The sequence below is a fragment of the Aquarana catesbeiana genome, linkage group LG11 (genome assembly GCF_042186555.1).
Source record: "Aquarana catesbeiana isolate 2022-GZ linkage group LG11, ASM4218655v1, whole genome shotgun sequence".
Lineage (NCBI taxonomy): Eukaryota > Metazoa > Chordata > Amphibia > Anura > Ranidae > Aquarana > Aquarana catesbeiana.
In genome coordinates this window covers 107,982,519-108,009,832 of record NC_133334.1, presented here as the reverse complement: position 1 = coordinate 108,009,832, position 27,314 = coordinate 107,982,519, and the positions used below count along the sequence as shown (strand labels likewise).

The 27,314-nt window shown below is 44.9% G+C and overlaps 2 protein-coding genes across 3 annotated transcripts in view; one reads left to right on the top strand and one right to left on the bottom strand.

Annotated features, from left to right (window-relative positions):
- Window positions 1-17,754, bottom strand: part of SLC25A22 (solute carrier family 25 member 22) — a 186,192-nt gene extending 168,438 nt beyond the window's left edge. The window contains exon 1 of one of the 2 annotated variants that reach the window (XM_073604846.1): window positions 17,313-17,754. The gene's annotated coding sequence lies outside the window, so the exon portion shown is untranslated. The remainder of the gene's footprint in view (window positions 1-17,312) is intronic. The other variant, XM_073604845.1, reaches the window with a different exon arrangement.
- CHID1 (chitinase domain containing 1) overlaps window positions 1-27,314 on the top strand; it is a 1,258,939-nt gene that overhangs the window by 10,142 nt on the left and 1,221,483 nt on the right. The gene's annotated exons all lie outside the window — the stretch shown is intronic.

Below are 27,314 nucleotides of genomic sequence, written 5' to 3'. Positions count from 1 at the left end.
GACTCGTAGTCGTACACATGGTTTTTTGCACGTCCCCATGAGGTACGTTATCTGAAGTCCCCCTAACTTTACTGGGCTGCTCAACTTGCTGGATAGCACAAAAAGTACAGCAGGCACAATTTTTAAAATCACCTTGCACCAGACCTCATCTTACTGCAGTACTATGCATTTTGGTGACCGCAAGAACATCCACATTTGCAAGATGCATGGGGGTGCTATTAATTTTCAATAAGGGCGTACATTCTTACCCTCACTAGTGGTGTGAACCAGCCCTTAACCTGATTTGTCTATATGTGCATGTTGGTTAATATTTTTCTTTTCTGCAGTTTTTTTTTATTAAAGCACATCTGTTGGTAATCAGGTATGTAGCGTGTAGCAGATGTGTCTTTCCATAGTATAGGGGTCTGCTTAGTCAAGTCAGAATGTAGAAAATCCTCTGAGAATCCAACTTTGGTTAATGTGTATATAGGGCACAAAGCCCTAGATACACCAGAATTGGTGCCTGACAATTTTGGCACAACATTTTTGGTTTCCCTCTTGCTGGTATTTTATTTTAATGTTGCTGTGTGTATTACCTATTATTGTGCTGAGTCTAATAATACTGGATTAGATATACAGAGCAGGCCTTTATTGAAATATTCTATGGTACTTGGCCATTGGTATGAGAGGAGAAGTGAATCTCATAGTTCTCTCAGAAATGTATACAGTAAATGACTGATGGATAGATGAATTTACCTCAGACAATCTTTTACTTAAAGAAGAAGTATGGAATTATGAACAATTAAGAAAAACATACATATTCATCTCTATGCTGCAGCATCTGTGTAATGCTGCAGCTGTTCCACATTGGCTCTAAATGGGAACTGAGTGATCACATGACCGTTGATCGCTTAGTTCTCATTCTTCTTGGTGTGGAGAGTAGTGACTGCCAGTCACCAGTCACTGCTCTGTGCTTGCTGGAATGCCTGGGGTGGAGAGGGGGCAGGTACAGCTAGCTTCAGCTCTCAGCCATGTACTGAGATCTGGAGTCAGGTGTCAATCAGGCAGCTGGGTGGATCCCAACACTATGCTTGGGATCCTTCCAGAGCCTGGAGTGGGCAATAGCCTGCTAATAGCTGACCGTGGGTCACAGAAGCGCAAAAGTAAGTGCATTTCTGTGACCCACAGGAGACGTATGACCAAAAACAGCTTTGGCCATACAAGGATTAGTTGACACATCGGGACACCCATGATCTTTTTTTTTTTTCAATGAAAGTGACTGTTGCTTAATTAATTTAGTGAAATAGATTTTCTGAAATTTCATGTATTTTATCACAATGGTTGCTATAAGAAAAAATTGTATTATTAATTCAATGGCCAGCCTGCAAAAACACACATGAACTGTTACTACAGAATGGTGGAAATATAATCCTTAGTGAGATTTTTTGGCCAGTACTGAATGTTACATACAATGCAATCACTCTTCACTATCTTGGTCATACCATCCTGACTGCAGCCTGGCTGTACAGATGGGCTTTGGGCCATTCAGGACAAGAAGCTCTCCAACTTTGTGTACTGCTGTGTAGGAAGAGGATCGCTATTTGTATTGTGCCTGTTTACCACACTAATGTCATACATAATGACACTGCACATTGTAAAATGACAAAGGCATTGCAATCGTGTAGGTCCCTACTAAGCAGATTCATCTTGCATCTAGCTATGTTGCCCTATAAAAATGGAATGAATTGAGGTTTATTAGCTATTTCCATGCTGAAATTGATAGAACTCCTTGCAGTTTGTGATTAGGTGCAAATTAAATAGCAGATTGCAGCTTCAACAGCCAATCAAAAATCAGTAAGGGGAAACTTTGTCATCTGCAAAACAGAATGGTTTATTATGGGGAAGTCTAGGACTTACTTTATGAAACAACTGGTCCTACGCAAGATACATCTAAAGATGGATAAAGAATTTATTTAGACAAGTCTGAGTGCGAGTTTCCTAAGGCTAAATACATTTGCAAGTCTGTGATACTTCCACAGATCACTCAGGGTGTGTTCAGCTTTAGGCAAAATAACACAGAGCTATTAAGAAATGGTAATTCATAGCTAATAAAAATCTGCATTACATTATAAAGGTATTATTACTACATTAAACTTGCCACTGTGAAAATATGTATGAAGTTTATCCAAGTTCAAAAGTTGGAATACATCAGTATGAAACTGGCATGTAGTATAAATATCTGTCCCATTCCCAAAAGATTTCAGATGTGCTGTATTGAATGAAAAGATTATTCTGTCGGAGTATTATTGTTGTTCTTGTACTCATAGATTAAAATTTCCCCATATACCTAACACTGGAACCATAAAACCTTAACGTGATTGGAAAGTCTTGTATTTTTTCCTATAAAAATAACAAACATGTTATACTTACCTCCTCTGTGTAGTGGATTTGCACAGAGCAGCCCTGATCCTCCTCTTCTCGGGTCCCTCTTCTGTGATCCTGGCCCCTCCCTCCTGTTCAGTGCCCCCACAGCAAGCATCTTGCTATGGGAGCACCGAGCCGAGTCACAGCTCCCTGTGTCCATTTAGACACGGAGCACCGCCCCCCCTCTTCCCTAATTGGCTAGCTGACTTTGATTGACAGCAGCCGGAGCCAGTGGTGCCACTGCTGTCTGACAATCAGGAAAGAGAATCTCGGATGGCTGAGACACTCGTGGACATCACTGGACAGAGAGGGACCTCAGGTAAGTATTAGGGGGGCTGAGGGGGGCTGCTGCACACAGGATTTTTATCTTAATGCATAGAACCATGCATTAAGATAAAAACCTTCTGCCTCTACAACCCCTTTTAACGTATCACTAAACACAAACTTTTCTTTTTGTATTTTTGGATTAGGTAGAGATGGATAAGAACTCATGTCAGGTTTTTATTGAAGTCTGTGTTCCCCTAAGATAAAGTCACCCTCTCTATCCGACATGTTTAAAGTTATCATTGAAGTGAAAGTAAAATAAAATCTTAAATTTTGGGTTGACATCAGAACAGGAATAGAACGGAAGTCTTCAAATGGGGACACTAGTTTTGTTGACCCCAGGATTCCCTCACTTTGGAGGGGTTTCCTTTCACTTCCTGTTTTTGGCTATGCAACAGGAAGTGATAGGAAAGTTCCCCAATGGGATACAGATGGCAAAAAAAAAAACAAAACTGACAGGGGTTATAATCCTCCCCTAATCTATCCAAAATGTAAAGAAAATATATATATATATTTTTTGATCAATCTAAATAAATACTGTATATACTGTAAGAGAGACAGGCTCAACTGGTAGTAGCAGTAGTAGACTGTGTAGGAGACAGGGACACCCAGGAGCAGTCCAAGTGGGTTAGTCCTGCACATTTATTCAGCAAGGCAGCAAACAAACACAGCTTCAACGCAGAAGGGCTTTGCGCAGCAAGTCCATTGCATAAAACAAACAAAACTTATCCAAGCAACTAACTAAACTCAGGTCAGTTCCTGACTAACCAGATGCCCCCAGATGGGTTCCCCAAAAGAAACATTCAGGACTTCTCTCAGCAGTTAGCCTTTCACCTAACAGAAGGATCTCACAGAAGAGGAAGTGAAAGCGAGAGCCCTAAACATCAGTCTGCTTGCATACAGTATATAAAGGTCTGTGAACAGCTAGGACTAGTAATGAGGTCTGGATACCAGGTATGATGTGGACCTAAGGATGGAGGATTTATCCTTAGGTCCAAACATGTCTGCTTAAAGGGGTTTTAAAGGTTTGTGTCTTTTCACCTTAATGCATCCTATGCATTAAGGTGAAAAAACACCTGTCAGTGACTGCCCCCCCGTTTTACTTACCTGAACCCATTGGCTCCTGCTGCTGTCAATCAAATCCAATGACGCGGGCGCCGGGGGGCAGGGCCGAGTCCTGCATTTGCCGTCTATGGATGCTAAATGCTGGACTCGGGAGCCCGCCCGCAAGGTAACCCCCCGGGACAGCGCTTCTCCCAGGGGGTTATCTGATGTGGGAAAGCTGAGAGAGCCGCCAAAGGACCCCAGAAGAGCAGGTTTGGGGTAGGGTGACCACATTTCCAAACTGCCATTCAGGGACAGTTTTGGACGGGGGGGGGTTGAATGTAGTTTCGGGGTTGGCGAGATTTCGGCGACGAGTGATTTGTCGGGTGAATGGCTGGTTTTAGCACTTATATTATCCCAATACCATGCTTGAAATGTATTTCTATTGTTACATTGTAATAATAGACCCCCCTCCGTTAGTACAGACCCCCTTCCCTCAGTATAGACCCCCCTCCCTCAGTAGGGACCCCCTTCTACTAACTATAGCCCCCTCCCTCAGTCCGGCCCCCTCTCCACTAAGTATAAGCCTCCTCCCTCAGTACGGACCCCCCCCACTAACTATAGGCCCCCTCCCTCAGTACGGACCCCCCACACTAACTATAGACCCCCCTCCCTCAATACAGACCCACCTCTCCACTAGATATAGGCCCCCTCCCTCAGTACAGACCCCCCTACTAACTATAGACCCCCTCCCTCAGTACAGATCGCCCCTCTACTAACTATAGACCTCCTCCGTCTGTACAGATCCCCCCTCTACTAACTGTAGACCCCCTCCCTCAGTTTGGCCCCCTCTCCACTAAGTATAAGCCCCCTCCCTCAGTACAGACCCTGCCCCCCACTAACTATAGGCCCCCTCCCTCAGTACGGGCTCCCCTCCACTAACTATAGGCCCCCTCCCTCAGTACGGGCCCCCCTCCACTAACTATAGGCCCCCTCCCTCAGTATGGACCCTCCTCTCCACTAAGTATATACCCCCTCAGTAAAGACCCCCCTCCATCAAGTATAAATTCCCCTCCCTCAGTACAGACTTCCCCTCCTCAGTATAGACCCCCCCACTAAATAAATACAGACCCCTTCTCCATCAGTATAGACCCCCCTCCCTCATTATAGACCCCCTTCAGTACAGACCCCCCACTAAGTACAGAACCCCCCACAGTACAGACCCCCCCCCTTCCACTTGTGCTAGTGGAGAGGTGGGTGTCAGAAACGTGCTGAGGGGGCACTTTTTACCCTTTTCCTGATCACTATCCATGCCCCTTCTCTGTCCATCTACATAAGCATAATATAAGCTTAGAACAGACCTCAGATCAGCGCCAGGAATCCACAGCGGTGTCCCTCTCCGCATATTTGTAAATAGCCGAGGAGGGGGAGGCGGCTTCAGTCTGCTCTGCGGTACGAGACAGGGAGACATCCAGGTAACAGACAGTGCCCAGTGGATTAGTGTCTTTGAGGCTGCCCCGCTGACAGCCTCGTTCGGCATGGTGGAGAGCATTAGGCGCAGAGGAGAAAGTTAACTTCTCCTCTGCTTTGCATGCTGGGCAGTCTGTGAGGTCACTGGTTGCTAGCTGCCAGGCGGCTATAGCAACCAGTGACCAGAGTCTCAGGTGGAGCTGGAGGCAGAGCGAGCACCAGCGCTATAGCGGGGTTTTCTCGCTCTGTCAATTCCATTCCGGGACACTGTATTGTCCCGGAATGAAGGTGCCCGGGACCCGGGACAGACCTGCCAATTGCGGGAATGTCCCGGGCAATCCAGGACACGTGGGCACCCTGGTTTGGGGCCACTCTGTGCAAAACGAGCTGCGCAGTGGAGGTAAGTATGACATGTTTGTGATTTTTTTAAATGAAAACACGAACCTTTAGTGTCACTTTAAGGAACAGGGGTGCGTGAGTCCTGGAGATTGTGGCCGGGTGGGCTGGGGAACCGTAGCCTAGAGCCGTAGCCAGGCTGGAGCACAAGTTGGCGTTGAATCTGTGGATAAGAGGACATCGGGCCGTGATGATGTCACACGATGAGCAGCAACATGTTTAAAAACAGCAGACAGCCTGCTGCCTGCCCAGAAAAGCCTCTACAGTATGATTCATCCATGCATCTGCCAACCACAGGGGTGATATACAATAGCTCCATCCATCCTTCCTGGACCCTTGCCATCAGACACCGGCCATCACAAGGAGACACTCTACCTGCCCACCTCTGTGAGTGCATTCCTTTTTAAACTGTGTTTTTAACCCAACAAATATATACACTCAGATGTCGGCACCGGCTTCTTTGCTTTTAGATTATCATTTACATTCTTCACCTTGCTAAAAACTTGCAGTTGGATGCTTTAGGCAACACAACCACTTTCCTTTCCTGAACGTTTACAGAATATCTATACAGAAACCTGTGAATTATTCTTAAAAAGTTTCAACTGTGATCACACATATCTGATCATGGAGAATTCTTTTGTTGTCCTTTGCTATGTGCATAAACTGTATGCATTTCCAGAGTTCCTCACGCTGTCGTGTCTGTACAGATGGTCATTTAGAAAGATTAAAAAAAATTCATATCAGATTCCTTTCCTGCCTGAAGGAAAAAAAAGACGCCATCTGTAAATATTCCAAGTAGGAAGCATTGTGAAATGAATCTAAACATTAGAGTTGCAGGTACTTTCTACACCCCTCTCAATATAGTCTACATTTAAATAATAATCAATAATGTTTCTGCACTTAATAGACACTTCTTAGACCTTGTCAGAAGTTAATAGGCAGCATTCTAATTTTGCATTGCTTAGCAACATGATCCCACAAGGACAAGACTCTCAGGTCAAAATCCCTCAACAGACAAATGATACTTAATCCTTACTTCACTTCCTCCTGAGTACACAAGATGTATGTGCCATGTACTGTTTAGAGTCATTTTAATTACTATGGTATATTAAGGTTGGAGTCAGGCAATGGCGTCCCTAGGGGGGGGGCCAGAGTGGGCCCTGACCCCCCCCCCCCCACATTATGCTGTGCCCCACCATGTGCCCCCCCCCCCCCCCCCAATTAAAATTTTTTTTTTTAACAAAAAATCAATGTCTAAGAGGGAGGGAGTCCCCAGTCAGCTCCTGCGGGTGATTCCTCCCCCCTCCCTCTGCTCGCTGACACTGCATAATGTGAGCGCTCACACAACCACGGCCGCCCGATCTGCTCCTTCCCCTGCATCCTCATTGGCAGGGAGAAGAGCGAGTTGCAGGAAGGACTCCACCAGGTCTCTCAGTTACTGAAAAAACAGACTGATTTCTCCCATCCTTAGGACAGGAGAACCAGCCTGTAAATTCCAAGAGATGCCAGACCAGCGCTGTCAATAGCAGGGACAGGACAGAAAGAGGAGGCTGGGGAACCCCACAGTGGCAGAACACCAGGGCCCGGTGGCAAGACAACCTTTGCAACCCTCATAGTTCTCCCACTGCTTTGGGTCCTTATATTTTCTTGGTATGCTGGTGACATATATCTCTTGTTTTCTGCCACCCTGGGGGGGGGACCCAATACAATAGGAAGGGAGCTCACTGCAGAACATGTGAAAGGGCCGTTGTGGGGTCATAGTAAAGGGCCCCAGGATAAATATATAATTGCATTTTATAGTTGCCCCCCTACTTTTGTCCCTGTCCCCGCGTGTGCCCCCCCTAAATATGAAAGCTGGAGACGCCACTGGAGTCAGGGGTGTTATATTATTATTAACATTGCCTATTCGTTCCTGGTTCACACCTTTGGAACGCACAGAAATGTAAGTGAAATTTTTGCTTTGTATGCCTTGTTTTCTGTGGAAGGATATAATAAAATCTTGAAATTAAAAAAACAACGCATGTGTCATATAAATACGTTGAATCCAATAAGGCCATTCACATCTGTGCGCTGCGGTGTTAAAAATGAGGCATGTCTGTTTCGTGCTCTGAGATTCCCAATAAATTAATGAAAGTAGGGTTGCCACCTGTCCAAGATTCACCCGGACAGTCAGGGTTTTGAATTGTGTGTCCGAGTTTCAGACCACCTGAAACCCGAACACAATATTCAGACTGGACTGTGGTTTCCCAAGTAACCAAGTACCACAACTACCGAGGGCATAAGTGTGCACACGGGCCCCATACACAGACAGGAAAGGAGAGAGGGTTTGATCTGCTGCTCCTCCTCCTCCTGCCCCCATACCCTCTGTCTTCCCACTCACACTCCAATCCCCAGCATTCTGTGTCTCAGGAAAGGGATGTGCGGGCTGGAAGTTTGAAGCTCAGCAACCAGCAGATATATTGTGGATGAAAGGTGTTGATGCCTGAGCCTCCATCTTCAGGTGAGTGAGCTCACCATCCTCTGTCTGTGACTGAAGTCTCCCCCCTCCCTCCCTTCTCTCTCCTGCCTCCAAGCAAGTGGATACACACACTAAAGTGAGGGGGGACGCAGATGTAAGGGGTGTCCTGTGGACTCTGATGTAAGAAGGGCTTTCAGAAACTCTAATTTAAGGGGGAATACTGGAACTCTGATGTAAGTGGGAGGTTTGGTGAGCAGAAACTCCCTTATACCACTGTGTTTCCCCTTTAAAAAACATTTGCTGTGTGCCGCTAAAGTGTTGAAGAAAAGGTGACAAACCTAAATGAAAGCGAGGCAAAAACACATTAGACAACAGACAATATCAGAGACTAAAAGGTACATGGAGAGATGTGAACCTGGCTTAAGAGCATTATTAGTATCTATATTCCTAATTAGAATTGTAGCGCTGGTAGATTTACAATCTACCGCAGATTAGGTAAATTTAGTAAATTGTGTGTTAGGAAGGTTAAAAGTTCGCCTCTGTTCCAGCTTGGCTGATGTTGTGTGTGCTTCCGTGCTGACCGGTGGGTGTCGCTGTTACCACTAATCAGTGTTGGAAAGGCTACATGTTGAAGTGTATGGATGCTCCTCTGTCTCGAGGGAAACTCGGTGGAGGTGGTCCTCCGAGTTGCATTCTGGGAAGGGGGTATTTATGGGACAGATGCCATGTTTTAGTGTCGTTTTACAGCCACCTGCTGGCCCTCCTGGCCGACAGGTATGCGTTAAGGAGCTACCTCGTGGTCCTCCGATCGGGAGGCCCACGATGCTGCGGTGCAGGGGTGGGTCCAGAGGCTTGTCTGGAGCCTACCACCGCGGCCAAGGAATGGTCCTGAGCTGTCGGTCCTGTGTGACGAAGCTGGACAGCCGAGGAGATCCCAAGGGAGGACCCATCTTGGAGAGATCACGCGGTGAGCTGGTCTATAGAGGGGCCTGGTGACTCAGTTGCAGGACATATCCAAAAGAAGTAATTATCCAGCATAGTGTCGCCGGTTCGGCTTAAAGGTTCAGGCACTGTGACTGACTGTTCACTGCAGAAGATCTGATACATCCTGTGGCAGAGGATCGTGCAGATTTACCCCCCAAGTAAGTCTGTGGCAGAGACTTTAGATTCGTGCTGCGTACTGGCTGCTAGACCGGTGAGAGAGGCCTATCCAGACAAGCAAAGAGTGTGTCCCACAAGGGGAGCTCATTCCATCCAATTATCTGAAATCTACCGGGACATTTGTTGCTAAGATATTAGAAGAAGATATTTGAGTTTCTCCTGAAAGTTTCCTTTTCCACCTCTTTCCTGCTACTTCCTAAAGTTCGACTGTTTAATAAAGCATTGAAAACGTACTCCAGTGTTGGTGCGTGTGTCGTCCAGCAGTAAACTCAACGGAACCCCTAGACCCAGTGCCGGTGAAACAGAGGGAAGCAAAGTGAAGGTAACAGACCCACTTAAACCAGCAGCTCCACCGTGAGTTATTGCTACAGAATATTTATCCTATTTTTTTTTCTTTAAAGCTAATCAATAGCTGTGGATTAATTACAAAATCATTAATGTACTTCTGTATGCAAATGGTGAATCTCCATTGATATTAGCCTCATGTAATCCCCTGTACAGCCACACTAATGCTAAATCAGATTCCTCCATCAACACCACACAGCGCAAATGGACAAATCCCTCACTGCTGACAGTCAGATTTAGGACTTGTGTTGACAGGCTTTGGGCATGTGTCAATGTCATCAGCTTGACATCAGTATGAGATATACTATATCACCAAAAGTATTGGGACACCTTCCTGTGCACGCACATGAATTTTAATGGCATTCCACTCTTAGTCTATAGGGTTTAATATTGAGTTGGCCCACCTTTTGCAGCTATAACAGCTTCAACTCTTCTGGGAAGGCCGTCCACAAGGTTTAGAAGTGTGTCTATGGGAATGTTTGACCATTCTAACAGAAGCGCATTTGTGAGGTTAGGCACTGATGTGGACGAGAAGGCCTGGCTCGCAGTCTCCACTCTAATTCATCCCAAAGATGTTCTATTGGGTTGAGGTCAGGAATCTATGCAGGCCAGTCAAGTTCCTCCACCCCAAACTCGCTCATCCATGTCTTTATGGACCTTGAGTTGAAGCTGTTATAGCTGCAATGGGTCGGCCTACTCAATATTGAACCCTGCGGACTAAGACTGGGATGCCATTAAAGTTCATGTGCGTGTAAACGCAGGCGTCCCAATACTTTTGGTAATATAGTGTACGTCTGAAATCATTAAGGGCACTGTTTTAGCATGCAGACTGGTCTATGTTGTGTGCCGGTAGTGGGGCCTAGTGCCTTGTGTTGTAAGCTGTTCACAATTTTTCTAACTTTATTGAAGTGTCAAAGTGACCTTTCATTCATTCAGAGAAATTCCAGTGCATTGCGGAAAAATGAAGCATGTCAACATTTGTATGTATCGCACAGCAACCCACCTTGAGGCAGATTGATTGGATAGAAAACATTTGTTTTCTATGTACCCTTGTGGTGACTGACGTAGATCAGGTGCAGAAAAGCACCAGGCCTTGCATATAGTGTGTATGAACAAGCCCTCAGAATGCATTCTACCTGCAGTTGATGTCCTCCTGACCTGCGTTTGACCTGCTTCAAGTGGGTTTTGCATTCCCTTAGACTTGTATGGTAATGCAAAATCTGTCTTATGCAAAGAAAAGTCACGGACCACTGGAAAGACTCTGTTGCCATGAAAAGGGAAAAAGTTCATCTTTGGGGGAAAAACAATAAATTAACATATTATTGCATAAAAATAATTAGTGGCATGCAGGTGCAGTGTCAAGCTCCTGTAGACACTTATTCACGATTTCTGTCCATACCGCTTTACAGGCTTCCTGTTAGAAACCTGGTGGAAGTGTGAATAAACTATGATAGGGCCCATCAGCACCCTTACAGTTCATTGAGAACTACTAGCTGTCTGCTGCAGTGGCTTATGGGACTTTTGCTGGGACAGATTGACATGAATGAATGGGGTGGCTGTGTGGGCGGAGAGGATCCCCTGCCTGCTGTCACAAGAAGGGGGATCGGGGGGGGGGTACGGGATTAGGTGCTGGAGCATGTTACACCCTCAATACAGGTGTAATGTTTAACATGCTTCAAATGTGAGCTTAGCCTTTAAAGCCCTCCTGCCTGACTTTGCAGCTCTAACCCTGTCTGTGCTCTGTGACAACAAGAGATTGTGGAGAATGTGTGTATAAGTGTGTAAGCTCTAACACCATCCAACAGGAAGCTTATATATGGTTAGGACTGTGGAGGAATAAAGTGGAACGGTGGTGAGTTTTAAAGGGACTCTATCACTGTGCTTTGTATACATCCATTTTTTTTCCAAAGTCTTGTACATAGCTACTTTGTTTGGATAATTACTTTACACTCAGAACTAGGATCCATGTATGGCTAGGACCTATAGTGGCTACATATTCTGCTATGACAATAGTTGCCCCCTTGTACTTTCATACACTTCTCCAAATCAGATACAAACCAAGGCATCATATCAACAGCATGTCTAAAATTCCCCGAAAGATGCATTTATAGCTAGAAATGGTCACGTTTCCTTGACTAACACCTACCATTTGAGGGCAACCCGCACACCTGTATACATTTCCATATAAGTTGCTACTGTATCTCCCTAATGTAATGAGGGTGGCTTCATAAAGGGTTGGTATTGGAGTGTATGTGATATTGTCTTCTGGTCAGAAAATCACAAGTCTAATGCCTGGTACATGCGATGAGATTATCGGACGAATGGTCATCTGTTTTTTTTTTTGCATGCTAACCTCATATCAAAAATGAAGAGTTTACTAAAGTTACGAAAATTTTCATATGACAGAATGAAAATTCAGAAGTGATGTAATGTCTTGTAGTGTATTTGCATTGTTTTTTCGAACGACAACTGTACCGATTGAATAAAAATTGTACAATTTGGTATCTTACGAGAAAAATGTTCGTGCTTGTCCGATCGGATAATTTTGCATGAATTGTCGTGATCGGGTCTCGAAAGCTGTGTACTAACAATCAGATTATCGTACGATCGATTTGAAAGCAAAGTATTTTTCTTAAGATTTTCTGGTTGTGTGTATGGGCCATAAGGACAACAATTATCCCGCAGAACATAGTCCAGCATGAGAGCTAGATAGAATGAGAATTGCAAATCACCTTGATAAGTATTCCTAGAATGCAGATTTTCTAACCTCTAGATGACCGATGGATTTTTATTAATTATGTATGTATGTATGTATGTCGTTTTAACACGCATAAAGAAAAAGGTAAGTAGAGTTGTTTATTATTATTGTTTTATGAATAATATTATTAATATTTGACAGAATTTATATCACGCTAACAGTTTGCGTAGTGCTTTACAAAATAAGGGATAACAGTACAGTTACTATGTAATTCAAAACGAGGAGGTTAGGAGGGTTAAAAAGACTGACAGTTTATCATTTGGCCGTATCACTATTCTGGCCCAATGAATGGTGAAAACCTGCCATGTATTCAGCTATTGGAGAGATATGTGTTCTTCTACACTTTACCCTTAAAAGCTTGTTTCAAATCATGTAAAATAAAACCTATGCTAAGACATGGTTTGGCACAGATAAAACATGTTACACATATAGGGTTCAATCTGCTTATATTTTGCCATCCCTGGTCCCCCCCCCCCCCCCCATTCACCATACCAATGTAATTTTTTGATAAAACATTTCCATATTCATTACATACTTTATATTCCTGTTTCAATCGTTTTTATTAATGTTTTAAAAAGAGTAAAAGTACCAGGAGCACTGTGCAGAGCAGCTAACAAACCTCGCGAGCTCTGTATAGACAATGGTACATAAGTGGTGGAAACAAAATCTTGGCAATTAGGTGGTATTCACTAAGCTCAGGAGTGAGCATTTGACCACCATCAGAAGTGAACCGAAATAACATATTTTGTGTTGGAGCATGGGTATAAAACATCAAAATGATTGTGGACACTAGGAATTGGTCTTCCATACAATCACCCCTTGGATCATAGTGTGGGACAACAAAACCCAAGATATCAAGGTCAAGACCATCTTCAATTGTAATCCCTGGAAGTAGGCCCAACATGAAGTAAAGCCCACGTCCAGCGACCACGGTTCGCAAAGTATTACTCGTTGCCAAGCATTTTAACGGTTCCACCGTTAAAATCAGACCCCTAAATATGTACATCAAGAACTTAAAGAAGAAAGAAGAAGAATAAGCTAAGAGGACGTGATGCCGAGGCTGGCCAAAGTTAGGGGAACAAAAAAAGTAAAAAAAAGGAGAAGAAAAAGTGAAGAAAAGAAATGGATCCGTCCAGGGATCCAGCATCCACTTATTCGTACTATAAGATTCAGTCATTCAGAACATGTAAGTAAGCAAGCTAAGGGGAACATATTTTGTCAAAAATCGATTGTTTATCTTGTAAGACACTAATTTTTTTTCATTCAACATGATCCATGTAAGTTTTCACTTTACTATCGCAATGTCTATGATGGGGCTTTTCCACGCGATCGTGATTTTGGCTGCTGGAAATATAAAGTAGATCAAGGTCTGAGTATGTAGTGGATCATTTTAAACAGGCTTATTTAAGAGGGCAATACTCGCATCTTTACTGATGTTGACCATTGTGACTGAAAAAATAAATGAATGAACCCTCATCCAAAAACGACAGACCTTGGGACATGACCACCACATATGAAACGGTGAACCTATCTGCCCACAGCCCCTGAAACAGGTAACTGAGGTGCCTGGGTACATTTTTGACAAGCGCTCCAGCACTAAATACCATCTGGCGTGGACTTTGTAACTTGCCTCAATCAAGGCAATATTAGGGTTCCCTTTATGGATTTGCGTACTCCATTTATGCCAGTCCTCCACCTCAGGGGTTATGGACAGACCCCGCTCCCATGCCACCTGGTAAGATAATCTAGCAGTGGAGTGAACTAACAGTTTGTATAGGATGGAGACGCCCCCTCACATAGCAGCATCCTGTATGCATCTGTTTTCGAACAAGGTTCGGACTGCTAAGTCAGATCTTTCCTTCTGCAAAGAGTTGAGAAAGTGGTAAATTTGTTCCAAGTGGAAGCTCTCCATGGGGGGGGGGGCATCTCCAGACTGCCCGTGAAATAGGAGGGGGGTGTATGCCCCTATGATCGAGATAGTTGCCTATACGGACAATCTCTTGTTCAACTGCCAGCCAAACCTTTCTGGTTGCATCCCTGGTGGGAACAGGGGATTGCCAAAAAAGAGGAGCGCAAAAAGGCCATCTCCTACAGCTCGTGTCCCACACATGTAATGAGTGGGAAAGCGTGGGGCACAGTATAGCTTTACGATATTTTGGTGGATACATACTTTATTTTATACCTAATGATGTCATCACCTGGTCTCTGTGCTTCTCTCTGCAATACAGGCAGGTCATGGCTGGTGGGAGTGGCTGTCCTGAAAACAGCAGACCGCTCTAGGTAACACCTACATGTGATGCTGAGTATCCATGATTGAAATCCAGTGAATGAAATGGACAGTCAAGTCGGTGAGAAAAGGGAATGACGATGCTGGATGTCTTTCAGCCAGGAAATGAGGTGAGCTCTGTGGGACCTGCTGTAGTTTCTAGTGTACACTGTTAGAAGCTCACAGTATCCAGTGAAATCAGACTAAGCCTAGGTTCACATTGATGCGATTTGGCATGCGATTTGACATGTCAAATCGCATGCCAAATCAGATGGCTATTGCCGGCAATGGCACAATACGAATCAGTGCAACGCAAAGTCGGCGCCACACCGATTCCAAAAAGTAGTTTCTGTACTACTTTTGGTGACTTCGGGGGATGATTTGTATAGACATCTGTGCAGGAACCCACACAGCTGTCTGTCAAATCGCCTCCCAAAGGTGGACTGCATTGCCAGGTAGAAATCGTGCAATCGTTCAGTTGAACTCGCACGATTTCAAACCCGCGCCAATGTGAACCTAAGCTAAAGCTCAGCACATGTTACAATCTGATTGCATAACTACTTTTAGACTAGGTTCACACTGCCGCACCCAGAAAGTTGCATGACTTAAGGTGCAGCTTTGCTACGTGACTTCATTGCGGCTTGCTTGCAACTTTATTAACAGAAGTCAAAGCAAGTCATGATGAAGTTGCCCCAAAATAGTGCAGGAACCTTTTTCAAAGTCGCACCGATTAGAACTGTTCCATTGCAGTTAATGGGGTACGTCTTGTCATGCAACTATAAATTCTCAAGTCGCATGACAAGTCGTGGCAGTGTGAACTGAGCCTTAGCCCTACCAACAACTGTGTCGTGCAAAGGCCTACCTGATTGGATACCGATTGATTGGATCGTTTAGGTGGGGCTTGTGATGCCTCACCCTATGGTCTGGGGACTGTACTATCTCACATCTTACCAGATGGGTCAGAAAAACCAGTGGCATTCACCTCCAGGTCCTTGACAAAAGCAGAAAGCAATTACTCATACATTGACAAAGAAGCTCTTGCGCTGATATGGGCAATTAAGAAGCTTCATCTTTACCTGTATGGTAGGGAATTCACCATACTGACCGACCATAAACCACTCCTTCAGATCTTTAGCCCTGACAAAGGCGCCTCTCAGATGACGGTGGCGGCCCGCCTCCAACGCTATGCCCTATTCTTGGGAGCATACAGCTACAAAATCCAATATACCGATCAATTACATTTTCCTGCTGGGCTCTGCGAGTGCTTTTATCCAGGTGGCAATCCACTAAATCTACATTTGATTGGTGTGGTCAGATTGTAACATGTATAGTAACCTTCAGTGCCGGTATACACAGAGGAAGCCCGACTTGCAGCACAACTTTGCAAGGCGATCTGCACACGACTTCAGCGCCGGCTTGCAAAATGACTTCTGTATAGAAGTCAATGCAAGTCGCTCTGAAGTTGTCCCAAAGTAGTACAGGAACCTTTTTCTAAGTTGGAGCGACTTGAGTCGTTCCTATTAAAATGGTTCCATAGTACAGAACGGAGCGCAACTTATCAGGTGGGTAAGTCGCACTTGTGTGAACCTGGCACTTAAGCAGAGTTCCAACCAAAAATGGAACTTTGCTGCCCGGATCCCCCCCCCGGCACATTTCAGGGGGGAGGGGGGAGCAGACACCTGTCTAATACATCTGTCTAATATCCACTTCTGGCAGTATCTGCGGCGATCTACGCCATGTCCGGCCCCTCCTCCGTCTCCACGCGCTGTCTTCTAGGAGACACACAGGTCCCAGAAGACAATCAGAACGCGTAGCGCGATGCACAGTAGGGAACCAGGCTGTGAACCCGCAAGGCTTCACTTCCCGATTCCCTTACTAGCAATGCCAGCGCCTCCACCCAGAGCCGAGGGACGGGGCGGCTTCGGGTAAGGACATCGTCGGCGCCCTGGACAGGTAAGTGTCCTTATTTTAAAAGTCAGCAGCTGCAGTATTTTGTAGCTGCTGACTTTTACCCTTTTTTTTTTTTTTTAGGTGGAACTCTGCTTTAAATACAGGAGAGGAGCCTCTACAATTGCGCAGAACTGATGGTAATACTGGAGTTCAGAAATGCAGGATGGAGCACAGTTTTCAATGACTGACATAGGACTGACAGGTGCCATTGTCCTCATATGGACCGAAATCGAACAGCCCATACAAGAGCAAACGTACCACGTTTCTTGCCTGTACGACACGGCGGACAGCTCTGCAGATCGAAGGGTTAATTTAGTTTTAAGCCGCAATGCTTCACAGATCACAAAGTTACCTCGTCGTACTTTCCAATTCCAAGAGTAACCCACAGCATCCAATCACACATCACCTTTCATGTTATCAGACAATGAAGGGTAATTAGTGGCGGCTTGTTGTGGGTCACTCTACTCTGGACACTGTCATTGCCTAATATAAATAATACTGCCCAGTAATGTCACATGTCACCGGTGTCGCTCTATGAGGTCAGGTAATAGCAATGGAATGATCACAGATGCAGCCTTACCGGAACAAGAGCACCGAGAGATCTACATGGCTTGGCAAGACATTCACAGGGAGGGTCAAAGGCATTTAAATAGTACCCATGAATTAATAATGGAGCTGCAGCAGGAAGGAGTGCAGGCAGCAGCCCTACATCTTCCCTGCTTCAAGGGGCATCTTACCTGCTGCTGGTCCAGGTCCTTGTCACTGGGATGGAGCAGGCATCCACTCCTTGGTGTAGAAGAGATGTGTAAAAAGGAGACAGAGGGAGGAGGAGAGATCCAGGGAGGGAGATGTGTAGGAGAAAAGGAGCCCTGCCCCTACAGGAGACTCACAGCCAGAGGGGAGGGGGAGTGACACAGAGGAGGAGAGCCAAGGATGCCACTCATGGATTGGAGAGCAGAGGATGGGCATACAAGGATACTGAGGACAGCTATGGAGCCCAAGGGTCAATCTGTAGGGAGGTTTAGTGGGTGACACCGGCCATGACACCACTGCTTGTACAGCCAAGCCTGCACTGATGGGTTAATGCACAGACTGCACACAGGAAAAAGGGGAAGTCTGTCATCATGTGCGGAAGTCAGCAGTTCAAGTTCATTTTTAGACAGTGAAATCTGTAGCCTCAGACAATCTGCCACTTGTTCTTATCGGCTGAGCTGGAAAATGCTATTTGACCCAATAAAAAGCCTGAGCTGAAGTCGCTTTACGGTGACCGAGAGCCAGGATTAGGAATCCCCTGGCAGGCTTGGGGCACCCCCTGCTGATGCCAGGTGGAGGTGCATGTTTCCGTGTAGGGCCCATTCAAACCGTCGCCATAGAAGACACACATGGCGTTTCCTCAAAGTGCATGATGAGTTTTTTTAGAGCATTATTTAGGGCTCATTTAGATCAGATGCAGCCAAACACATTTTAAACGCAGGTTGAACGCATATGCAAGAAAAAAAATGAAAAATGAGGCTAGTTTACACCATTGCGATGATTTCATGTGTGTTAAAAAAAAAGTACAGCATACAGCAAGTAAACATACTGTAACTCAAGTGAACGCACAGCAAACACATTTATCGTAAATGTAACTCGGTAAAAAAAAAAAAAATCATATCAAAAGGGATGCATTTACACCACAATCCCTGTGTTCAGGGTGCAGTTCCACATGCGTGTTTAAATGCACATATAATATATTTTCTGTAAATTTGCCTCATGTTTGCAGTGTGTTTTTAGGCATTATTGTTATTATCTACTGAGTTGCATTCACTTGCGTTTATGGAGCGTTCATGCGCATTCACATGAGTTCCGATACATTTATGTGTGAAAAACACCCAGCAAACACATTACAAAGGCATGTAAACACAAATGCAGAACTGTACACGGAATGCGGGAATGGTGGTGTAAACAAGCCCATAATGGGTATTTAAATGTAATGCACCACAACACAAGATGTATTTAGCGTGCATTTTACATGCGTTTTCTTCCTTTTCATTTTCAGATATTCACTGGGAAATATGAACATGTGGCTTGAAATCACACTCATTAAAATGTCTATTGCATTTTTAATGCATTTTTCATGCATTTCCATTGACTAAACAGCAATGCATGTTTTTACCAAACAACACAAAATATGCAGTAAGCGTGATTTTTTTGAAAACACAACGCACTGATGTGAACAGCTTCATTGATTATAATGGTAACAAGTTTTCATGCCTTTTTAGCACACTATGATCCAGCATTGTAGCACGCGTAAAACACAATGGTGTGAATGGGCTCTAATCATTCACCTCTGCACATTGTGGTGCGCTGTATATGTGTGTTGGGATCATCAAAATAGCAGGTTTTTCTTATTTTGGCACTCTTCATCTTGTTTTGCCACCAAATTAAACCTATTCTTCAGATCGTAAAGGTTATCGTGGAGGATTGCATTGTTGAAAGATGACAGAAAGCCCCCTAGTCTTACACCTCCAATCTGCCTTCCCTTACCGCTGGGCAAGCTCCTCCCTGGACTACCTGGGCGCCAAATTGACCTCCTCTTACGCTTCCCTTTTCTCCGCCAACTACTACCCACTCTTACGCACAATTACTGCTCTCATGACATCTTGGCGATTCCCCTCTTTATCCTGGATTGGCCGCATCCATGCGGTCAAGATGACCATTCTTCCAAAGATTCTTTATTTTTTCAAACCCTTCCTGTCCGGGTCCCTGCCTTCTATCTGCGGCTGCTTCAGAACAGACTTCTCACCTTTATCTGGGCACATAAACGCCCCAGGGTTTCCTGCTCTACGCTCTATGCTCATAGGTTACGGGGTGGGCTGAGCGTTCCGGACGTCGCAAAATATTACCAAGCAGCCCAAATTTCCCAACTCTCCATGCTCCACGCCACTTCTGACATCCCCTTATGGGTTCTCCTGGAGGTTCCCAATTGTGCGCCCGTCCCTATCTTGGCCCTATTGTGGCTACCCCCTAAAATGCGACCGCCTTCTGTTAGCCCCCTCATGATACACAGTCTGAAATTATGGGACTCGATACGATACTCTGGCAGGCTTATGTCCCCATTCTTACCGCTGCTTCCCCTCTTGAATAACCCTATGTTCCCACCTAGCCTAGAACAACCCCACATCTTCTCATGGTGGCCCACTCATGGGTTTTCCCTGGTTCGCCACTTTCTTCATACCCGTGCCTTTCCCACGTGGTCCCCTTTTCGAGAGACCCAAGAAGCTCCATCTGCCGTTATATCCAACTGCGACACTGGATAACTTCCCTTCGGCGCCTGGGCTCCTTTCCGTATCAAATAACTGCCTTTGAGCGCTCCTGCCAACATTGCCCAGGCGCTCGCGGCACCATTTCCATGATATACTCCTTACTAACTGCTGGCAACAATTCCACTACCCTTTCCTATGTGCTTAAATGGGAATGCGACCTGAGCCCCATAGATCTAGCAGACTGGAGTAAAGCCTGGTCCAGCATAGCAAAATGCTCCTTTAACACTGCCACGTTGGAGGCGGCCTATAAGGTCCTCCTGCGCTGGTATTGGGTCCCAGCCCATATCGCCAAGTCAAACCCATCATGCAATGACAGATGCTTTCAAGGTTATGGTCAACGAGGAGATGAATTGCACACGTGGTGGTCCTGCCCCCGTCTTGTAGGCTTCTGGTCAAGGGTCTTTGGTCTACTTTCCTCCCTATTTCATGCTCCCTTCCGCAAAGACCCCAAATTTGCTTTACTCCATTGCCCGCTCCCGGGCCTCTTCTCTCACCAACAAAAACTAGCTACATACTTATTTATTGCCGCCAAACAAACAATAGCGAGGGCTTGGAAAAAACCCTCTGTCTCATTCGCAGAGGTGAAGAATTCCTTGACGACCCTCATGATCCACGAGAAAATGTGCAGCGTCCTCGACGATTCCCATGCAAAATACCTTAAGGTATGGGCCCCGTGGTGGTCCTACACACTCCCTAACCTAAATCCGACTAGTCTAAGTCTGTAAATTCAACTTGAACTAGCCTCCAGCCTGGGGGACCTCTTTTTTCCCCCTCCCATTTCCTCTCTTTCTAGGCCTCTCGCCCGCCGCTCAGTTCTACTCTTATATCCCTTCCTCCTTCCCCCTCCGTTGTTGTACATGTGTTCTCCCCTCCCCCCTTTTTTTTTTCTCTCTCTTCTTTCCTCTCTTCTCGTGTTTGTTTGACTCCCCCTACCCTGTTTTGCGGACAACTCCGCTCACCCTTGTCTGCCTTAGCCCCTGGGCTTACGGCTTGGGCATAACGCACTGACCGCCGGGCCTGGCTGACAGGTCAATGTCAGTTGATAAAATGCACTAAAAAAATTTTCATTATGTGCTTTCATGTAAACCTTATCCCTATGTTTTTGTACATATCCCCTGCGTGGGAACTTGTTATATGGGTTTTTCCCTTTCTCATATTTCAATAAAAAACATTGTACCAGAAAGATGACAGAAAGCCAACAAATTATTAAAACAATAAAAAAAAACTGCCAAAACATACTGCACAACAGAGAGTTATGTAAGGACTCTGAGACCTGCAATACCAAGAACGTGGGATGTAGAGAGGCCTAAAATGCACTACAGAAGTGTGGCCAAAATGCAGGTGGCTCTAGGCATTATTACCATCTTGTTCTTGTGTAAGACCAACAGGGCGGGTCTTTACAAGACATGGTTGCAAGCTCCGAGACACGACCTCACAGAGGTGATGGCAATAAGGAAGTTAAGAGAACCAGATTTAAATCCTACAGTCACAAGTGCCTGAAAAGGAAGAGCCACATGAGACACACCCAGTACAAAATCTGGAACCCAGCCTTTCTCAACCAGGGTTCCTTCAGAGGTTTCCAGGGGTTCCTTGAGCAATGAGCAACTTTTGAACCACTGAAAATTAGGATTTTTGTAAGCTATCTGCAAGGGGAGATTCTTCGCAATGACTAAAAATGTAAGGAGCCTACTTTATAGCAACCATCATACCAATGTGCTGTGAGCTGTAGGTATAGTTATTATTAGTAGGGGTTCCTTGAGCCTTAAGAGTTATTTCAAAGGTTCCCCCATGATAAAAAGGTTAAGAAAGCCTGTTTAAACCAAAGAATGGGAGATAAAATAGCAATGGCCAAAATTTGTCATTTGATGATATTTAGGGCAAAATGCTTATCCAGGTCTGATTCTTGAACGTTCAGGACACTTTCAGGACACTTCCCACTGAGTATTTCCTAGGTTCTTTTCTCTCACCAAGCAATGTAAATCTTCAGTGTTTGATAGTAGACCTTACGGGAGGTAGTCTTCCTAACAGGGTAGGAGTTACCAAATCAGAAAGGACCCTGTTTCTCAAAACCTGGACTTCAACAGCCATTCCATTACAGCCAGAAACTGTGAGGCAAGGTGGTAAACTGGTCTTTAAGAAAGAAGATCCAGTCGATCTTGGATAACCTATGGGGTATCAAAGTTTGAGCAGAGAGGAGTAACACATCTGCCTAGGGCAGTTTGGAGCTATGGGAAGCTCTGGAATGCTCGCCTTCCCAATCCTGTAGCATAGAAAAGGAAGGTGTTACAAAGAAGGAAAGACATAGCTCAGGCTATTCCAATTCCACTGAACCACCAGAGCATCCACTGATTTCACGGAACCACCATCCAGAGCATCAGAAGATCAATGGTTTTGAAACAAACCTACTCAGACTGTGGCTGAGCCTGGAAGCCAAGAGGTCCATATCTGGTGTCTTGGAACACGTCAGAATGTAAGGACCTTTTCTCCATATCTAGACACTGCTGGCTGAGGTAGCATACTTTCCAGCAAGACTTCCTCACTGATGGTTGATGTATGCTGCTGCCTTGGCATTATTCAACTAAATCTGAAGACCCTCCAGTCAGAGCATCCCACATTTCAGTGACGACCAAATTGCTCAGAGTTCGGAGACAGGATTAGGAGACAGGATTCCTCTGAAGTCCCCTGTAGTAACAAGGTGTGTAGAGCTCCTCCCCAGCCCTTCAGGCCAGCATCCATTGCTAGGGTCTTCCAAGACAAAGGAAAAAAAGAATGTTCTCAACTCCAGAGCTAGATTCCATGTCATCAGATCAGACATAACCTGGTTCTCTGTATCAAGCAAATTGGTTTGTCTAGAGATTGAACTAATTTGCTCCAAGCCAAAAGAATGTGATTCTGTAGATCAACATTTCAACTAGAAAGTTCTCCATATACAGTATTTACAGACAGGACTAGTATCAGCTTCAGGCTGTTCTAGGTTCAAGCTGACACTCGCCAGTAGAAACCAATATGTTATCTAAAAGCTGGGAAGCTGTAATAGCTTGAAAGCAGACCGACTGTGAGTGAATCACCCAAACAGTCCACTAGGGGGCCCGCTTTAAAAAAGGGCAGTCTAAGGCCTGCCTGCACATAGTCCACAGCCCACACAAAACTTCAACCTTTCACTCAGCATTTTCCTGGTCACCATAGCAACGACCCACCAATGGCTGGGGACACTTTGCGCGAGGTCTCGCATCTTATTCATGATTACAGGATAGGGCTCAGACAGTTGGCTGAACACCTGAGGTTCATGTGACCTGAGGGCAGAGGTCATGTGACGCGTCCTAAATGGAGGAATCAGCTCTTTACCGACAAGAGTGTGACCTCATCCTCTATCCAACACCAACCCTAGCCCAACCAGGTTTGCGCTTGTATATTTCTCCTCCAGGATCCTGTAACCAACAGTGTGTTTCCACCATGAAATGCACCTGACCTGCACTATGGTCTAGCTTTATGACATCCTCACTCACGCCTTGCGATGACAGGCATCCACTTCAATCACTTCAATTCAGTCAGAGGCTCAGTACAATTCTATTGTACCTACTGACCTCAGCTAAACTCTACCCAGATCTTAAAGAGGAACTGCAGTCTGCTCACATAATTTGTAATAAAAACATCTTTGCCATTCTGAAGCTTCCCTCCAACCACTTTGCATATTATTTATATATACTGTGATTCTATACTTGCCAAATATGCTGCAGAAATCTCCCTCCACTGAGTCTGACTGCATTCATTTTAACTGTGGGCAGCTGAAGCTGCTGCCTGTTCACTTCCTGGATTTACACAGAGGCACACCTCCAGATATGCAGCTCTCATTGGCCCTCTTATGACTCCTCCCCCTCCCTTTCTGGCAAACACTCACGAGAGTGAGAGAGAGCTGTGCATGATGTCATTAGCCTAGGCTTTTTACCAGACAAGAAATATGAAGTGGGTTGTATAAGGTATTTACTGGCAGAAAAAACATGTTTTACTATTCAAAGTTAAAACAACAATGGCAGACGATTTAATAGATGGAAAGTTGAAAAAATTACTGAAGTTCCGCTTTAACCACATGCCGACCGCGCAGCATCGTTTGACGGCAGCAGAATGGCTCCCCTACGCAAATCACCATAGCTGTACGGCAGCCGCTTTTGGGATATTTGGGTCACACGCACGCCCGCCACGTCACTAAGGAGCTGATGCGTGTGCCCGGCAGCCGCGATGTCCGCCGGGCACCCACAATTGCTCCTGACAGAGCAGGAACGGGGATCAGTCCCATCCCCCCACAGAACACACACTGAGGGAACACATTTAACCCCTTGATCGCACCCCTTGTGTTAACCCCTTCCCTGCCAGCTCTGGTCGCTGTATAAATTTCAGTGGTTTAAAAAAAAGTGTCAAAAGTGTCCGATCTGTTCGCCACAATGTCGCAGTCCCGATAAAAAGATCACCACCATTACTAGTAAAAAATAATAATACAAATGCCATAAATCAATAACCTATTTTGTAGGCGCTATAACTTTTGCGCTAATCAATCAATATACGCTTATTGCGATTTTTTTTTTACCAAAAATATGTAGAAGAATACATATCAGCCTAAACTTATGAAAACATTTGCTTTTGTTTTTTTAAAAATTTGCAAAAGCATTTGCAAAAAGTAAAAAATATTGTGTTTTTTTTCAAAATTGTCACTATTTTTTTGTTTATAGCACAAAAAATAAAAACTGCAGAGGTGATCAAATACCACCAAAAGAAAGCTCTATTGTGGGAAAAAAAGGACATCAATTTTGTTTGCGTATACGTCGCACAACCGCGCAATTGTCAGTTAAAGTAACACAATGCCGTATCGCAAAAAATGGCCCGATCAGGAAGGGGGTAAATCCTTCCGGGGCTGAAGTGGTTAAATAAGATCCTGTCAGGAAGGATATAAACTCGCCTCACTTTCGGGGAGGATTTAACAAAAGTTCTCTCTTAAAGGGGCAGTAAATTTACCCCTGTCTACAAGTTGATTGTGGCTCCCCAGGAACAAACTCTTCCAAAATTGATATTTGAGAGTTTCATCTGACAGGAGATCCCCTCCCTGAACAGGGTAGAGGACAGATGCATAAAAGCTCCCTTGGCCCTACTTCTCCTGTGCACTTAGTTCTGCACTCCTGTGGCTTGTATTCAGCCAACAGTGGGCTAAGGTCCGCTGGCAGCTGATGTCACTCTGGATAGGTCCCAACTTTAATGTCTTGATCCACCCATATGCCTGAGCGGTAGTTGGCTCAGCTTCTTAGCGCGCCACTAAGAGCCGGAGCCAGCCTCTCCCACCCCCTGCACAGCCCGGCGCTCCAGTGAGCGATGGGGGCGCAGAGCAGAGAGGCGGTGACTGAGAGCCATCAGCTCCCTGCTCACTGAAAACCAGGAACCGAGGGGTCAGTGGTCTCACACTGCTTAGTTCTTGGTCTTTGAGGCAGACTGATGCTGCATCCACATAGGTAATTATGGTAGGTAAGTTTGTTTTTTTAATTCCCGCACTTCACTTTTGAGCACACTTTAATATAATGTAGAATTCACAGTTAAGTTGATGACCCCAAGCTGCTGAGGCCCTGAAGCAACAAAAGAAACCCCAAACCAAAAAATTATCATCACCTGGCTTCACAGTTTTTTTGAGCTTTCCATGTTTACCGTAACTATGGCCAAATGACTCAGTCAATGGTTCATCAGCTCACGGCACATTGCTCCAGAAGTCCTGGTCTTTGCCTACATGTTCAATGGAAAACCGTAGTCTTGCTCTAATGTTCTTTTTTGGACAACAACATTTTTTCTTAACACACCCCTCATGTCACCTAAATTGTTGCTATCTCATTCTGATTGTAATTGTGTGCATTTTGACACCAACTGTTGTAAGGTTACTTGCTGATCCCAATTAAAGCGGTTGTAACCCTTAAAAAAAAACAAAAAAAAGAAAAAAACTCCTAATCCTTTAAAGCATGAATACCAGCATAGTGCTGTTGCCGGGTAATATGTCCCTTTCTATGTTCCAAAATACCTGGTTGATCCTGCTGTTCCTGCGTCTCCCTATGTAAACTGACCACCGTAATCAGTACGTTTTAAAATCTTGCCAGCGGGCATATAAACAAATACCCGCACTTCTGGGACTGGTAGTACGTGATAGCATCAGCGTGTTGTCCGCCCCACATGTTTCGTCACAAACTGCCGTCGTCCTGTGGCACGTTAGTTTACATGCCGGCCAGCGAGATTTTAAAACGTGCTTTTTTTCTCAGCATAACTGTAAGTGCTATTCTACTTTTTAAAAAAGTGTTATTGGATTTTACACTATATGGAGCATCTTTTGTTTTTGAGCCTAACAATATGGAGAATACAGTCAGATGATTCTTTCTGTGGCCCAATGGAATCTTGCATGAACATCCCCTGAAGGCCCTGGCAGGGTATTCAGCGAAAAGCGCTACTGGCCTCCTGTAAAAAAGGACCAGTACTGCTGGTAAGCAGGCATTTTTTTCCATCTAAGGTGGCTGTGCTTCTTGTGGCTCGTAGCACATGGGGATGATGCTGTCTGCTTGATATTCTAATTGGGAATCACCTATGGAGAAGATATCATCATAACAACTTATTTTTTACTTCTATCTTGATTCACCCATTGAGAATTCCTACCTCCCAGAGCTGTCAGTGTGCTGGGAGAGCGCAGTGAGCACCCTCTTAGCACAGAATAGTTATGCACTGTAGACAGATATGTGCACATGGGCATTATAGACAGTTGGCAAGAGGTCAAAAATTGATTGCCAAATGCTACACGCATCCATGATAGGCATTTGGAAAGTGTTTTAGTAGAATTTTTTTTGGTGTGTTTGTAAAGTTCTATGGATACATCATTGAATATCCCTGGCAGCCAACAGAACACAGCAGTGATGAAGAGGTTGGAGGACAGAACCACAGGACGTGGTGGAGGACATAGGCTTCCAACACTCCTGGAAGTTTCCAATGCTGGAAAATCTGAGATGGTAGAGAGGTGGGTATAATAATACCTCTTCTATTGTAAGTTGCTGCTGAGCTGATCAGGATTTTTTTTTTTACAGTGTTGCTTTGAGGAGCTAAATTACATTTCAATAATATTTTAGTTTGACTTTTGCATACCAAATATTTAAAAAATCTAAGATGTTCATGTGATACATATCCCCTGATGACGTCAGCTTCTGACAAAAAGTGTAGGGGCGTGGCCTACTGAAGGACTTGCCTAGCTCACTTGACTTGCTTTCCTTGTTCCGATGCCGGCTGATGTTTGATATTACTTGCTTTCTAAGTGACGATCTATGTAACTGCAATACTTTATTTTATGTTTTGTGTAGATTTTACACTATGTGCGGGCCCTTTTTCTTGCATATGATATCATTTAAGGGAGGAGAGACCTGGTGATAA